The sequence below is a fragment of the Etheostoma spectabile genome, unplaced genomic scaffold (genome assembly GCF_008692095.1).
Source record: "Etheostoma spectabile isolate EspeVRDwgs_2016 unplaced genomic scaffold, UIUC_Espe_1.0 scaffold00019055, whole genome shotgun sequence".
In the NCBI taxonomy this organism is placed as follows: domain Eukaryota; kingdom Metazoa; phylum Chordata; class Actinopteri; order Perciformes; family Percidae; genus Etheostoma; species Etheostoma spectabile.
Window position 1 is genome coordinate 159,488 of NW_022604650.1, and position 14,220 is coordinate 173,707.

The window sequence follows — 14,220 nt, forward strand, 5'->3', positions numbered from 1 at the left end:
GTGGGCATTTCAGAATAGAAGTCAATGGTGACTGAATGACTTTTGCAGCCAGCATCAAGCGGCCATTCCAGGAACTGCAGATTTGGCCATTGCATTACAGCTGAAAGTACTGCACCATTTGGACAGGCTAATTTGATCATTCTGCTGAACTAGGACAACATTGGAAATAATTATAACAAGATACTAATAGTTCTCACTTACCTATGTCAACTGGCTTTAATATTCATACACAAGGTAAAGTCTCCCATGAGACTGACAAAAATTGCCAGAGCTGACTATATTTCAAGTCATCCCGGCGGGGTATTGGTAAAGTTTTCAACCAGCAATAATCACGTCTCAGTAAAACCTCATAGACTATGAAAATGCCGCTGCGAAAGGATGCCCTAAAGTCCTCCAACATAAACTGGACCTGGTTTAGCACTCACAACAGACATGGTGCATAATTCTCCAACCTCAGGGGGTGTACAGTCATACAGAAGATGCAAGTGATTGGCTTCTTGACCCAAACTGACCTTTCCATGAGGTCACAGCTGTACAAGGACCATAAGCCATATGAAACATGATCTATATGTCTTCAATGAGTTATTGCTAGGCAAATGAAGTCTTCAGTCTATGTCAGCCACAGAATATGTGATGCATCTACCTGTCACTCAAAGCCGTCCACTCCTCAATAAAACAGAAAGTTAAGCTGTTGAAAATGTTTATTTTAACCACTATGTCATTGTAATGGACAGGAAATTTGTCAGTAGGGACCAAACTTGTTTTCTAGTACTAAGCTGTGAGCATGGTTGCTTCTGCTGTAAATGTGGGCATTTCAGAATAGAAGTCAATGGTGACTGAATGACTTTTGCAGCCAGAATTTTTTCAGAAGGACCAAACCTGTTTTCTAGTACTAAGCTGTGAGCATGGTTGCTTCTGCTGTAAATGTAGGCATTTCAGAACAGAAGTCAATGGTGACTGAATGACTTTTGCAGCCAGCATCAAGCGGCCATTCCAGGAACTGCAGATTTGGCCATTGCATTACAGCTGAAAGTACTGACCATTTGGACAGGCTAATTTGATCATTCTGCTGAACTAGGACAACATTGGATAAATACTTATAACAAGATACTAATAGTTCTCACTTACCTATGTCCACTGGCTTTAATATTCATACACAGGTAAAGTCTCCCATGAGACTGACAAAAATTGCCAGAGCTGACTATATTTCAAGTCATCCCGGCGGGGTATTGGGTAAAGTTTTCAACCAGCAATAATCACGTCTCAGTAAAACCTCATAGACTATGAAAATGCCGCTGCGAAAGGATGCTCCAAAGTCCTCCAACATTAAACTGGACTGGTTTAGCACTTACAACAGACATGGTCCATCATTTCTCCACCCTCAGGGGGTGTACAGTCATACAGAAGATGCAAGTGATTGGCTTCTTGACCCAAACTGACCTTTCCATGAGGTCACAGCTGTACAAGGACCATAAGCCATATGAAACATGATCTATATGTCTTCAATGAGTTATTGCTAGGCAAATGAAGTCTTCAGTCTATGTCAGCCACAGAATATGTGATGCATCTACCTGTCACTCAAAGCCGTCCACTCCTCAATAAAACAGAACATTAAGCCTTAAAACTGTTGAAAACTGTTTATTTTAACCACTATGTCATTGTAATGGACAGGAAATTTGTCAGTAGGGACCAACTTGTTTTCTAGTACTAAGCTGTGAGCATGGTTGCTTCTGCTGTAAATGTGGGCATTTCAGAATAGAAGTCAATGGTGACTGAATGACTTTTGCAGCCAGAATTTTTTCAGAAGGGACCAACCTGTTTTCTAGTACTAAGCTGTGAGCATGGTTGCTTCTGCTGTAAATGTGGCATTTCAGAACAGAAGTCAATGGTGACTGAATGACTTTTGCAGCCAGCATCAAGCGGCCATTCCAGGAACTGCAGATCAGGCCATTGCATTACAGCTGAAAGTACTGCATTTGGACAGGCTAATTTGATCATTCTGCTGAACTAGGACAACATTGGATAAATACTTATAACAAGATACTAATAGTTCTCACTTACCTATGTCAACTGGCTTTAATATTCATACACAAGGTAAAGTCTCCCATGAGACTGACAAAAATTGCCAGAGCTGACTATATTTCAAGTCATCCGGCGGGGTATTGGGTAAAGTTTTCAACCAGCAATAATCACGTCTCAGTAAAACCTCATAGACTATGAAAATGCCGCTGCGAAAGGATGACTTAAAGTCCTCCAACATTAAACTGGACCTGGTTTAGCACTCACAACAGACATGGTGCATAATTTCTCCACCTCAGGGGGTGTACAGTCATACAGAAGATGCAAGTGATTGGCTTCTTGACCAAAACTGACCTTTCCATGAGGTCACAGCTGTACAAGGACCATAAGCCATATGAAACATGATCTATATGTTTTCAATGAGTTATTGCTAGGCAAATGAAGTCTTCAGTCTATGTCAGCCACAGAATATGTGATGCATCTACCTGTCACTCAAAGCCGTCCACTCCTCAATAAAAACAGAAAGTTAAGCTGTTGAAAACTGTTTATTTTAACCACTATGTCATTGTAATGGACAGGAAATTTGTCAGTAGGGACCAAACTTGTTTTCTAGTACTAAGCTGTGAGCATTCTTCTTCTGCTGTAAATGTGGGCATTTCAGAATAGAAGTCAATGGTGACTGAATGACTTTTGCAGCCAGAATTTTTTCAGTAGGGACCAAACTGTTTTCTAGTACAAGCTGTGAGCATGGTTGCTTCTGCTGTAAATGTAGGCATTTCAGAACAGAAGTCAATGGTGACTGAATGACTTTTGCAGCCAGCATCAAGCGGCCATTCCAGGAACTGCAGATTTGGCCATTGCATTACAGCTGAAAGTACTGCACCATTTGGACAGGCTAATTTGATCATTCTGCTGAACTAGGACAACATTGGATAAATACTTATAACAAGATACTAATAGTTCTCACTTACCTATGTCAACTGGCTTTAATATTCATACACAAAGTAAAGTCTCCCATGAGACTGACAAAAATTGCCAGAGCTGACTATATTTCAAGTCATCCCGGCGGGGGGTATGGGTAAAGTTTTCAAACAGCAATAATCACGTCTCAGTAAAACCTCATAGACTATGAAAATGCCGCTGCGAAAGGATGACTTAAAGTCCTCCAACATTAAACTGGACCTGGTTTAGCACTCACAACAGACATGGTGCATCATTTCTCCACCCTCAGGGGGTGTACAGTCATACAGAAGATGCAAGTGATTGGCTTCTTGACCAAAACTGACCTTTCCATGAGGTCACAGCTGTACAAGGACCATAAGCCATATGAAACATGATCTATATGTTTTCAATGAGTTATTGCTAGGCAAATGAAGTCTTCAGTCTATGTCAGCCACAGAATATGTGATGCATCTACCTGTCACTCAAAGCCGTCCACTCCTCAATAAAACAGAACGTTAAGCCTTAAACTGTTGAAAACTGTTTATTTTAACCACTATGTCATTGTAATGGACAGGAAATTTGTCAGTAGGGACCAAACTTGTTTTCTAGTACCAAGCTGTGAGCATGGTTGCTTCTGCTGTAAATGTGGGCATTTCAGAATAGAAGTCAATGGTGACTGAATGACTTTTGCAGCCAGAAATCTTTTCAGAAGGGACCAAACCTGTTTTCTAGTACTAAGCTGTGAGCATGGTGCTTCTGCTGTAAATGTAGGCATTTCAGAACAGAAGTCAATGGTGACTGAATGACTTTTGCAGCCAGCATCAAGCGGCCATTCAGGAACTGCAGATCGGCCATTGCATTACAGCTGAAAGTACTGCACCATTTGGACAGGCTAATTTGATCATTCTGCTGAACTAGGACAACATTGGATAAATACTTATAACAAGATACTAATAGTTCTCACTTACCTATGTCAACTGGCTTTAATATTCATACACAAGGTAAAGTCTCCCATGAGACTGACAAAAATTGCCAGAGCTGACTATATTTCAAGTCATCGGCGGGGGGTAGGTTGGGTAAAGTTTTCAACCAGCAATAATCACGTCTCAGTAAAACTCATAGACTATGAAAATGCCGCTGCGAAAGGATGCTAAAGTCCTCCAACATTAAACTGGACTGGTTTAGCACTCACAACAGACATGGTGCATCATTTCTCCACCCTCAGGGGGTGTACAGTCAACAGAAGATGCAAGTGATTGGCTTCTTGACCAAAACTGACCTTTCCATGAGGTCACAGCTGTACAAGGACCATAAGCCATATGAAACATGATCTATATGTTTCAATGAGTTATTGCTAGGCAAATGAAGTCTTCAGTCTATGTCAGCCACAGAATATGTGATGCATCTACCTGTCACTCAAAGCCGTCCACTCCTCAATAAAACAGAACATTAAGCCTTAAAACTGTTGAAAACTGTTTATTTTAACCACTATGTCATTGTAATGGACAGGAAATTTGTCAGTAGGGACCAAACTTGTTTTCTAGTACTAAGCTGTGAGCATGGTTGCTTCTGCTGTAAATGTGGGCATTTCAGAATAGAAGTCAATGGTGACTGAATGACTTTTGCAGCCAGAAATTTTTCAGAAGGGACCAAACCTGTTTTCTAGTACTAAGCTGTGAGCATGGTGCTTCTGCTGTAAATGTAGGCATTTCAGAACAGAAGTCAATGGTGACTGAATGACTTTTGCAGCCAGCATCAAGCGGCCATTCCAGGAACTGCAGATTGGCCATTGCTACAGCTGAAAGTACTGCACCATTTGGACAGGCTAATTTGATCATTCTGCTGAACTAGGACAACATTGGATAAATACTTATAACAAGATACTAATAGTTCTCACTTACCTATGTCAACTGGCTTTAATATTCATACACAAGGTAAAGTCTCCCATGAGACTGACAAAAATTGCCAGAGCTGACTATATTTCAAGTCATCCCGGCGGGGTATTGGGTAAAGTTTTCAACCAGCAATAATCACGTCTCAGTAAAACCTCATAGACTATGAAAATGCCGCTGCGAAAGGATGACTTAAAGTCCTCCAACATTAACTGGACCTGGTTTAGCACTCACAACAGACATGGTGCATAATTCTCCACCCTCAGGGGGTGTACAGTCATACAGAAGATGCAAGTGATTGGCTTCTTGACCAAAACTGACCTTTCCATGAGGTCACAGCTGTACAAGGACCATAAGCCATATGAAACATGATCTATATGTTTTCAATGAGTTATTGCTAGGCAAATGAAGTCTTCAGTCTATGTCAGCCACAGAATATGTGATGCATCTACCTGTCACTCAAAGCCGTCCACTCCTCAATAAAACAGAAGTAAGCTGTTGAAAACTGTTTATTTTAACCACTATGTCATTGTAATGGACAGGAAATTTGTCAGTAGGGACCAAACTTGTTTTCTAGTACTAAGCTGTGAGCATGGTTGCTTCTGCTGTAAATGTGGGCATTTCAGAATAGAAGTCAATGGTGACTGAATGACTTTTGCAGCCAGAATTTTTTTCAGAAGGGACCAAACCTGTTTTCTAGTACTAAGCTGTGAGCATGGTTGCTTCTGCTGTAAATGTAGGCATTTCAGAACAGAAGTCAATGGTGACTGAATGACTTTTGCAGCCAGCATCAAGCGGCCATTCCAGGAACTGCAGATTGGCCATTGCATTACAGCTGAAAGTACTGCACCATTTGGACAGGCTAATTTGATCATTCTGCTGAACTAGGACAACATTGGATAAATACTTATAACAAGATACTAATAGTTCTCACTTACCTATGTCCACTGGCTTTAATATTCATACACAAGGTAAAGTCTCCCATGAGACTGACAAAAATTGCCAGAGCTGACTATATTTCAAGTCATCCCGCGGGGTATTGGGTAAAGTTTTCAACTAGCAATAATCACGTCTCAGTAAAACCTCATAGACTATGAAAATGCCGCTGCGAAAGGATGACTTAAAGTCCTCCAACATTAAACTGGACCTGGTTTAGCACTCACAACAGACATGGTCCATCATTTCTCCACCCTCAGGGGGTGTACAGTCATACAGAAGATGCAAGTGATTGGCTTCTTGACCCAAACTGACCTTTCCATGAGGTCACAGCTGTACAAGGACCATAAGCCATATGAAACATGATCTATATGTCTTCAATGAGTTATTGCTAGGCAAATGAAGTCTTCAGTCTATGTCAGCCACAGAATATGTGATGCATCTACCTGTCACTCAAAGCCGTCCACTCCTCAATAAAACACAGAACGTTAAGCTGTTGAAAACTGTTTATTTTAACCACTATGTCATTGTAATGGACAGGAAATTTGTCAGTAGGGACCAAACTGTTTTCTAGTACTAAGCTGTGAGCATGGTTGCTTCTGCTGTAAATGTGGGCATTTCAGAATAGAAGTCAATGGTGACTGAATGACTTTTGCAGCCAGCATCAAGCGGCCATTCCAGGAACTGCAGATCAGGCCATTGCATTACAGCTGAAAGTACTGCACCATTTGGGCAGGGTAATTGATCATTCTGCTGAACTAGGACAACATTGGATAAATACTTATAACAAGATACTAATAGTTCTCACTTACCTATGTCAACTGGCTTTAATATTCATACACAAGGTAAAGTCTCCCATGAGACTGACAAAAATTGCCAGAGCTGACTATATTTCAAGTCATCCCGGCGGGGTATTGGGTAAAGTTTTCAACCAGCAATAATCACGTCTCAGTAAAACCTCATAGACTATGAAAATGCCGCTGCGAAAGGATGACCTAAAGTCCTCCAACATTAAACTGGACCTGGTTTAGCACTCACAACAGACATGGTCCATATTTCTCCAACCTCAGGGGGTGTACAGTCATACAGAAGATGCAAGTGATTGGCTTCTTGACCCAAACTGACCTTTCCATGAGGTCACAGCTGTACAAGGACCATAAGCCATATGAAACATGATCTATATGTCTTCAATGAGTTATTGCTAGGCAAATGAAGTCTTCAGTCTATGTCAGCCACAGAATATGTGATGCATCTACCTGTCACTCAAAGCCGTCCACTCCTCAATAAACAGAACGTTAAGCAACTGTTGAAAACTGTTTATTTTAACCACTATGTCATTGTAATGGACAGGAAATTTGTCAGTAGGGACCAAACTTGTTTTCTAGTACTAAGCTGTGAGCATTCTTCCTTCTGCTGTAAATGTGGGCATTTCAGAATAGAAGTCAATGGTGACTGAATGACTTTTGCAGCCAGAATTTTTTCAGTAGGGACCAAACCTGTTTTCTAGTACAAGCTGTGAGCATGGTTGCTTCTGCTGTAAATGTGGCATTTCAGAACAGAAGTCAATGGTGACTGAATGACTTTTGCAGCCAGCATCAAGCGGCCATTCCAGAACTGCAGATTTGGCCATTGCATTACAGCTGAAAGTACTACACCATTTGGACAGGCTAATTTGATCATTCTGCTGAACTAGGACAACATTGGATAAATACTTATAACAAGATACTAATAGTTCTCACTTACCTATGTCCACTGGCTTTAATATTCATACACAAAGTAAAGTCTCCCATGAGACTGACAAAAATTGCCAGAGCTGACTATATTTCAAGTCATCCCGGGGGGTATTGGGTAAAGTTTTCAACCAGCAATAATCACGTCTCAGTAAAACCTCATAGACTATGAAAATGCCGCTGCGAAAGGATGCTAAACTCCTCCAACATTAAACTGGACCTGGTTTAGCACTTACAACAGACATGGTCCATCATTTCTCCACCCTCAGGGGGTGTACAGTCATACAGAAGATGCAAGTGATTGGCTTCTTGACCCAAACTGACCTTTCCATGAGGTCACAGCTGTACAAGGACCATAAGCCATATGAAACATGATCTATATGTCTTCAATGAGTTATTGCTAGGCAAATGAAGTCTTCAGTCTATGTCAGCCACAGAATATGTGATGCATCTACCTGTCACTCAAAGCCGTCCACTCCTCAAAAAAGAACATTAAGCCTTAAAACTGTTGAAAACTGTTTATTTTAACCACTATGTCATTGTAATGGACAGGAAATTTGTCAGTAGGGACCAAACTGTTTTCTAGTACTAAGCTGTGAGCATGGTTGCTTCTGCTGTAAATGTGGGCATTTCAGAATAGAAGTCAATGGTGACTGAATGACTTTTGCAGCCAGAATTTTTCAGAAGGGACCAAACCTGTTTTCTAGTACTAAGCTGTGAGCATGGTTGCTTCTGCTGTAAATGTGGCATTTCAGAACAGAAGTCAATGGTGACTGAATGACTTTTGCAGCCAGCATCAAGCGGCCATTCCAGGAACTGCAGATCAGGCCATTGCATTACAGCTGAAAGTACTGCACCATTTGGACAGGCTAATTTGATCATCTGCTGAACTAGGACAACATTGGATAAATACTTATAACAAGATACTAAGTTCTCACTTACCTATGTCCACTGGCTTTAATATTCATACACAAGGTAAAGTCTCCCATGAGACTGACAAAAATTGCCAGAGCTGACTATATTTCAAGTCATCCCGGCGGGGTATTGGGTAAAGTTTTCAACTAGCAATAATCACGTCTCAGTAAAACCTCATAGACTATGAAAATGCCGCTGCGAAAGGATGCCCTAAAGTCCTCCAACATTAAACTGGACTGGTTTAGCACTCACAACAGACATGGTGCATATTTCTCCACCCTCAGGGGGTGTACAGTCATACAGAAGATGCAAGTGATTGGCTTCTTGACCAAAACTGACCTTTCCATGAGGTCACAGCTGTACAAGGACCATAAGCCATATGAAACATGATCTATGTGTTTCAATGAGTTATTGCTAGGCAAATGAAGTCTTCAGTCTATGTCAGCCACAGAATATGTGATGCATCTACCTGTCACTCAAAGCCGTCCACTCCTCAATAAAACAGAACGTTAAGACTGTTGAAAACTGTTTATTTTAACCACTATGTCATTGTAATGGACAGGAAATTTGTCAGTAGGGACCAAACTTGTTTTCTAGTACTAAGCTGTGAGCATCTTCTTCTGCTGTAAATGTGGGCATTTCAGAATAGAGTCAATGGTGACTGAATGACTTTTGCAGCCAGAATTTTTTTCAGAAGGGACCAAACCTGTTTTCTAGTACTAAGCTGTGAGCATGGTTGCTTCTGCTGTAAATGTAGGCATTTCAGAACAGAAGTCAATGGTGACTGAATGACTTTTGCAGCCAGCATCAAGCGGCCATTCCAGGAACTGCAGATCAGGCCATTGCATTACAGCTGAAAGTACTGCACCATTTGGACAGGCTAATTTGATCATTCTGCTGAACTAGGACAACATGGATAAATACTTATAACAAGATACTAATAGTTCTCACTTACCTATGTCAACTGGCTTTAATATTCATACACAAGGTAAAGTCTCCCATGAGACTGACAAAAATTGCCAGAGCTGACTATATTTCAAGTCATCCCGGCGGGGTATTGGGTAAAGTTTTCAACTAGCAATAATCACGTCTCAGTAAAACCTCATAGACTACATGAAAATGCCGCTGCGAAAGGATGACTTAAAGTCCTCCAACATTAAACTGGACCTGGTTTAGCACTCACAACAGACATGGTCCATCATTTCTCCACCCTCAGGGGGTGTACAGTCATACAGAAGATGCAAGTGATTGGCTTCTTGACCCAAACTGACCTTTCCATGAGGTCACAGCTGTACAAGGACCATAAGCCATATGAAACATGATCTATATGTCTTCAATGAGTTATTGCTAGGCAAATGAAGTCTTCAGTCTATGTCAGCCACAGAATATGTGATGCATCTACCTGTCACTCAAAGCCGTCCACTCCTCAATAAAACAGAACGTTAAGCTGTTGAAAACTGTTTATTTTAACCACTATGTCATTGTAATGGACAGGAAATTTGTCAGTAGGGACCAAACTTGTTTTCTAGTACTAAGCTGTGAGCATGGTTGCTTCTGCTGTAAATGTGGGCATTTCAGAATAGAAGTCAATGGTGACTGAATGACTTTTGCAGCCAGCATCAAGCGGCCATTCCAGGAACTGCAGATCAGGCCATTGCATTACAGCTGAAAGTACTGCACCATTTGGACAGGCTAATTTGATCATTCTGCTGAACTAGGACAACATTGATAAATACTTATAACAAGATACTAATAGTTCTCACTTACCTATGTCAACTGGCTTTAATATTCATACACAAGGTAAAGTCTCCCATGAGACTGACAAAAATTGCCAGAGCTGACTATATTTCAAGTCATCCCGGCGGGGTATTGGGTAAAGTTTTCAACCAGCAATAATCACGTCTCAGTAAAACCTCATAGACTATGAAAATGCCGCTGCGAAGGATGCTTAAAGTCCTCCAACATTAAACTGGACCTGGTTTAGCACTTACAACAGACATGGTGCATCATTTCTCCACCCTCAGGGGGTGTACAGTCATACAGAAGATGCAAGTGATTGGCTTCTTGACCCAACTGACCTTTCCATGAGGTCACAGCTGTACAAGGACCATAAGCCATATGAAAATGATCTATATGTCTTCAATGAGTTATTGCTAGGCAAATGAAGTCTTCAGTCTATGTCAGCCACAGAATATGTGATGCATCTACCTGTCACTCAAAGCCGTCCACTCCTCAATAAAACAGAACGTTAAGCGTTGAAAACTGTTTATTTTAACCACTATGTCATTGTAATGGACAGGAAATTTGTCAGTAGGGACCAAACTTGTTTTCTAGTACTAAGCTGTGAGCATTCTCTTCTGCTGTAAATGTGGGCATTTCAGAATAGAAGTCAATGGTGACTGAATGACTTTTGCAGCCAGAATTTTTTCAGTAGGGACCAAACCTGTTTTCTAGTACCAAGCTGTGAGCATGGTTGCTTCTGCTGTAATGTAGGCATTTCAGAACAGAAGTCAATGGTGACTGAATGACTTTTGCAGCCAGTCAAGCGGCCATTCAGGAACTGCAGATTTGGCCATTGCATTACAGCTGAAAGTACTACTACACCATTTGGACAGGCTAATTTGATCATTCTGCTGAACTAGGACAACATTGGATAAATATATAACAAGATACAAATAGTTCTCACTTACCTATGTCAACTGGCTTAATATTCATACACAAGTAAAGTCTCCATGAGACTGACAAAAATTGCCAGAGCTGACTATATTTCAAGTCATCCCGGCGGGGTATTGGGTAAAGTTTTCAAACAGCAATAATCACGTCTCAGTAACCTCATAGACTATGAAAATGCCGCTGCGAAAGGATGACTTAAAGTCCTCCAACATTAAACTGGACCGGTTTAGCACTCACAACAGACATGGTGCATAATTTCTCCACCCTCAGGGGTGTGTACAGTCATACAGAAGATGCAAGTGATTGGCTTCTTGACCAAACTGACCTTTCCATGAGGTCACAGCTGTACAAGGACCATAAGCCATATGAAACATGATCTATATGTTTCAATGAGTTATTGCTAGGCAAATGAAGTCTTCAGTCTATGTCAGCCACAGAATATGTGATGCATCTACTGTCACTCAAAGCCGTCCACTCCTCAATAAAACAGACATTAAGCCTTAAAACTGTTGAAAACTGTTTATTTTAACCACTATGTCATTGTAATGGACAGGAAATTTGTCAGTAGGGACCAAACTTGTTTTCTAGTACTAAGCTGTGAGCATGGTTGCTTCTGCTGTAAATGTGGGCATTTCAGAATAGAAGTCAATGGTGACTGAATGACTTTTGCAGCCAGAAATCTTTTCAGAAGGGACCAACCTGTTTCTAGTACTAAGCTGTGAGCATGGTTTCTGCTGTAAATGTAGGCATTTCAGAACAGAAGTCAATGGTGACTGAATGACTTTTGCAGCCAGCATCAAGCGCCATTCCAGGAACTGCAGATCAGGCCATTGCATTACAGCTGAAAGTACTACACCATTTGGACAGGCTAATTTGATCATTCTGCTGAACTAGGACAACATTGGATAAATACTTATAACAAGATACTAATAGTTCTCACTTACCTATGTCAACTGGCTTTAATATTCATACACAAGGTAAAGTCTCCCATGAGACTGACAAAAATTGCCAGAGCTGACTATATTTCAAGTCATCCCGGCGGGGTATTGGGTAAAGTTTTCAACCAGCAATAATCACGTCTCAGTAAAACCTCATAGACTATGAAAATGCCGCTGCGAAAGGATGACTTAAAGTCCTCCAACATTAAACTGGACTGGTTTAGCACTTACAACAGACATGGTCCATCATTTCTCCACCCTCAGGGGGTGTACAGTCATACAGAAGATGCAAGTGATTGGCTTCTTGACCCAAACTGACCTTTCCATGAGGTCACAGCTGTACAAGGACCATAAGCCATATGAAACATGATCTATATGTCTTCAATGAGTTATTGCTAGGCAAATGAAGTCTTCAGTCTATGTCAGCCACAGAATATGTGATGCATCTACCTGTCACTCAAAGCCGTCCACTCCTCAATAAAAACAGAACGTTAAGTCGTTGAAAATGTTTATTTTAACCACTATGTCATTGTAATGGACAGGAAATTTGTCAGTAGGGACCAACTGTTTTCTAGTACTAAGCTGTGAGCATGGTGCTTCTGCTGTAAATGTGGCATTTCAGAACAGAAGTCAATGGTGACTGAATGACTTTTGCAGCCAGCATCAAGCGGCCATTCCAGGAACTGCAGATCAGGCATTGCATTACAGCTGAAAGTACTGCACCATTGGACAGGCTAATTTGATCATCTGCTGAACTAGGACAACATTGGATAATACTTATAACAAGATACTAATAGTTCTCATACCTATGTCAACACGGCTTTAATATTCATACACAAGGTAAAGTCTCCCATGAGACTGACAAAATTGCCAGAGCTGACTATATTTCAAGTCATCCGGGGGGTATTGGGTAAAGTTTTCAACTAGCAATAATCACGTCTCAGTAAAACCTCATAGACTATGAAAATGCCGCTGCGAAAGGATGACCTAAAGTCCTCCAACATTAAACGGACCTGGTTTAGCACTCACAACAGACATGGTCCATCATTTCTCCACCTCAGGGGGTGTACAGTCATACAGAAGATGCAAGTGATTGGCTTCTTGACCAAAACTGACCTTTCCATGAGGTCACAGCTGTACAAGGACCATAAGCCATATGAAACATGATCTATGTGTTTCAATGAGTTATTGCTAGGCAAAGAAGTCTTCAGTCTATGTCAGCCACAGAATATGTGATGCATCTACCTGTCACTCAAAGCCGTCCACTCCTCAAAAAACAGAACGTTAAGCTGTTGAAAACTGTTATTTTAACCACTATGTCATTGTAATGGACAGGAAATTTGTCAGTAGGGACCAAACTTGTTTTCTAGTACTAAGCTGTGAGCATGGTTGCTTCTGCTGTAAATGTGGGCATTTCAGAATAGAAGTCAATGGTGATCTGAATGACTTTTGCAGCCAGAAATTTTTCAGAATGACCCAAACCTGTTTTCTAGTACAAGCTGTGAGCATGGTTGCTTCTGCTGTAAATGTAGGCATTTCAGAACAGAAGTCAATGGTGACGAATGACTTGCAGCCAGCATCAAGCGGCCATTCGAGGAAATGCAGATCATGCCATTGCATTACAGCTGAAAGTACTGCCAATTTGGGCAGGGTAATTGGATCATTCTGCTGAACTAGGACAACATTTGATAAAACTTATAACAAGATACTAATAGTTCCACTTACCTATGTCAACAGGCTAATATTCATACACAACGTAAAGTCTCCATGAGACTGACAAAAATTGCCAGAGCTGACTATTTCAAGTCTTGCCGGGCGGGGTATTGGGTTAAAGTTTTCAACCGCAATAATCAGTCTCAGTAAAACCTCATAGACTATGAAAATGCCGCTGCGAAAGGATGACTTAAGTCCTCCAAATTATACTGGACTGGTTTAGCACTCACAACAGACATGGTGCATCATTTCTCACCCTCAGGGGGTGTACAGTCCTACGAAGATGCAAGTGATTGGCTTCTGACCAAAACTGACCTTTCCATGAGGTCACAGTGTACAAGGACCATAAGCCATATGAAACATGATCTATGTTTCAATGAGTTATTGCTAGGCAAATGAAGTCTTCAGTCTATGTCAGCCACAGAATATGTGATGCATCTACCTGTCACTCAAAGCCGTCCA

General features: G+C 41.1%; 16 non-coding genes across 16 annotated transcripts; all 16 read right to left on the minus strand.

The window, feature by feature from the left end:
* Positions 1-240: 240 nt before the first annotated feature.
* Positions 241-380, minus strand: LOC116683595 (U4 spliceosomal RNA). Its single transcript, XR_004330585.1, has one exon. It is a non-coding gene; the product is annotated as a U4 spliceosomal RNA (small nuclear RNA).
* A 786-nt stretch (positions 381-1,166) lies between these two features.
* Positions 1,167-1,307, minus strand: LOC116683588 (U4 spliceosomal RNA). Its single transcript, XR_004330578.1, has one exon. It is a non-coding gene; the product is annotated as a U4 spliceosomal RNA (small nuclear RNA).
* Positions 1,308-2,100: 793 nt separating this feature from the next.
* Positions 2,101-2,240, minus strand: LOC116683598 (U4 spliceosomal RNA). The gene has a single exon (XR_004330589.1). It is a non-coding gene; the product is annotated as a U4 spliceosomal RNA (small nuclear RNA).
* Positions 2,241-3,029: 789 nt separating this feature from the next.
* Positions 3,030-3,171, minus strand: LOC116683605 (U4 spliceosomal RNA). Its single transcript, XR_004330595.1, has one exon. It is a non-coding gene; the product is annotated as a U4 spliceosomal RNA (small nuclear RNA).
* Positions 3,172-3,968: 797 nt separating this feature from the next.
* On the minus strand, positions 3,969-4,110 carry LOC116683613 (U4 spliceosomal RNA). Its single transcript, XR_004330601.1, has one exon. It is a non-coding gene; the product is annotated as a U4 spliceosomal RNA (small nuclear RNA).
* Positions 4,111-4,901: 791 nt separating this feature from the next.
* On the minus strand, positions 4,902-5,042 carry LOC116683589 (U4 spliceosomal RNA). Its single transcript, XR_004330579.1, has one exon. It is a non-coding gene; the product is annotated as a U4 spliceosomal RNA (small nuclear RNA).
* Positions 5,043-5,830: 788 nt separating this feature from the next.
* LOC116683601 (U4 spliceosomal RNA) lies at positions 5,831-5,970 on the minus strand. The gene has a single exon (XR_004330592.1). It is a non-coding gene; the product is annotated as a U4 spliceosomal RNA (small nuclear RNA).
* A 670-nt stretch (positions 5,971-6,640) lies between these two features.
* LOC116683590 (U4 spliceosomal RNA) lies at positions 6,641-6,781 on the minus strand. Its single transcript, XR_004330580.1, has one exon. It is a non-coding gene; the product is annotated as a U4 spliceosomal RNA (small nuclear RNA).
* A 790-nt stretch (positions 6,782-7,571) lies between these two features.
* LOC116683597 (U4 spliceosomal RNA) lies at positions 7,572-7,711 on the minus strand. The gene has a single exon (XR_004330588.1). It is a non-coding gene; the product is annotated as a U4 spliceosomal RNA (small nuclear RNA).
* Positions 7,712-8,500: 789 nt separating this feature from the next.
* LOC116683587 (U4 spliceosomal RNA) lies at positions 8,501-8,641 on the minus strand. Its single transcript, XR_004330577.1, has one exon. It is a non-coding gene; the product is annotated as a U4 spliceosomal RNA (small nuclear RNA).
* Positions 8,642-9,428: 787 nt separating this feature from the next.
* Positions 9,429-9,571, minus strand: LOC116683607 (U4 spliceosomal RNA). Its single transcript, XR_004330597.1, has one exon. It is a non-coding gene; the product is annotated as a U4 spliceosomal RNA (small nuclear RNA).
* Positions 9,572-10,240: 669 nt separating this feature from the next.
* On the minus strand, positions 10,241-10,380 carry LOC116683603 (U4 spliceosomal RNA). Its single transcript, XR_004330593.1, has one exon. It is a non-coding gene; the product is annotated as a U4 spliceosomal RNA (small nuclear RNA).
* A 781-nt stretch (positions 10,381-11,161) lies between these two features.
* LOC116683611 (U4 spliceosomal RNA) lies at positions 11,162-11,299 on the minus strand. The gene has a single exon (XR_004330599.1). It is a non-coding gene; the product is annotated as a U4 spliceosomal RNA (small nuclear RNA).
* A 791-nt stretch (positions 11,300-12,090) lies between these two features.
* LOC116683591 (U4 spliceosomal RNA) lies at positions 12,091-12,231 on the minus strand. Its single transcript, XR_004330581.1, has one exon. It is a non-coding gene; the product is annotated as a U4 spliceosomal RNA (small nuclear RNA).
* Positions 12,232-12,891: 660 nt separating this feature from the next.
* Positions 12,892-13,029, minus strand: LOC116683606 (U4 spliceosomal RNA). Its single transcript, XR_004330596.1, has one exon. It is a non-coding gene; the product is annotated as a U4 spliceosomal RNA (small nuclear RNA).
* Positions 13,030-13,807: 778 nt separating this feature from the next.
* Positions 13,808-13,945, minus strand: LOC116683615 (U4 spliceosomal RNA). Its single transcript, XR_004330603.1, has one exon. It is a non-coding gene; the product is annotated as a U4 spliceosomal RNA (small nuclear RNA).
* Positions 13,946-14,220: the final 275 nt, after the last annotated feature.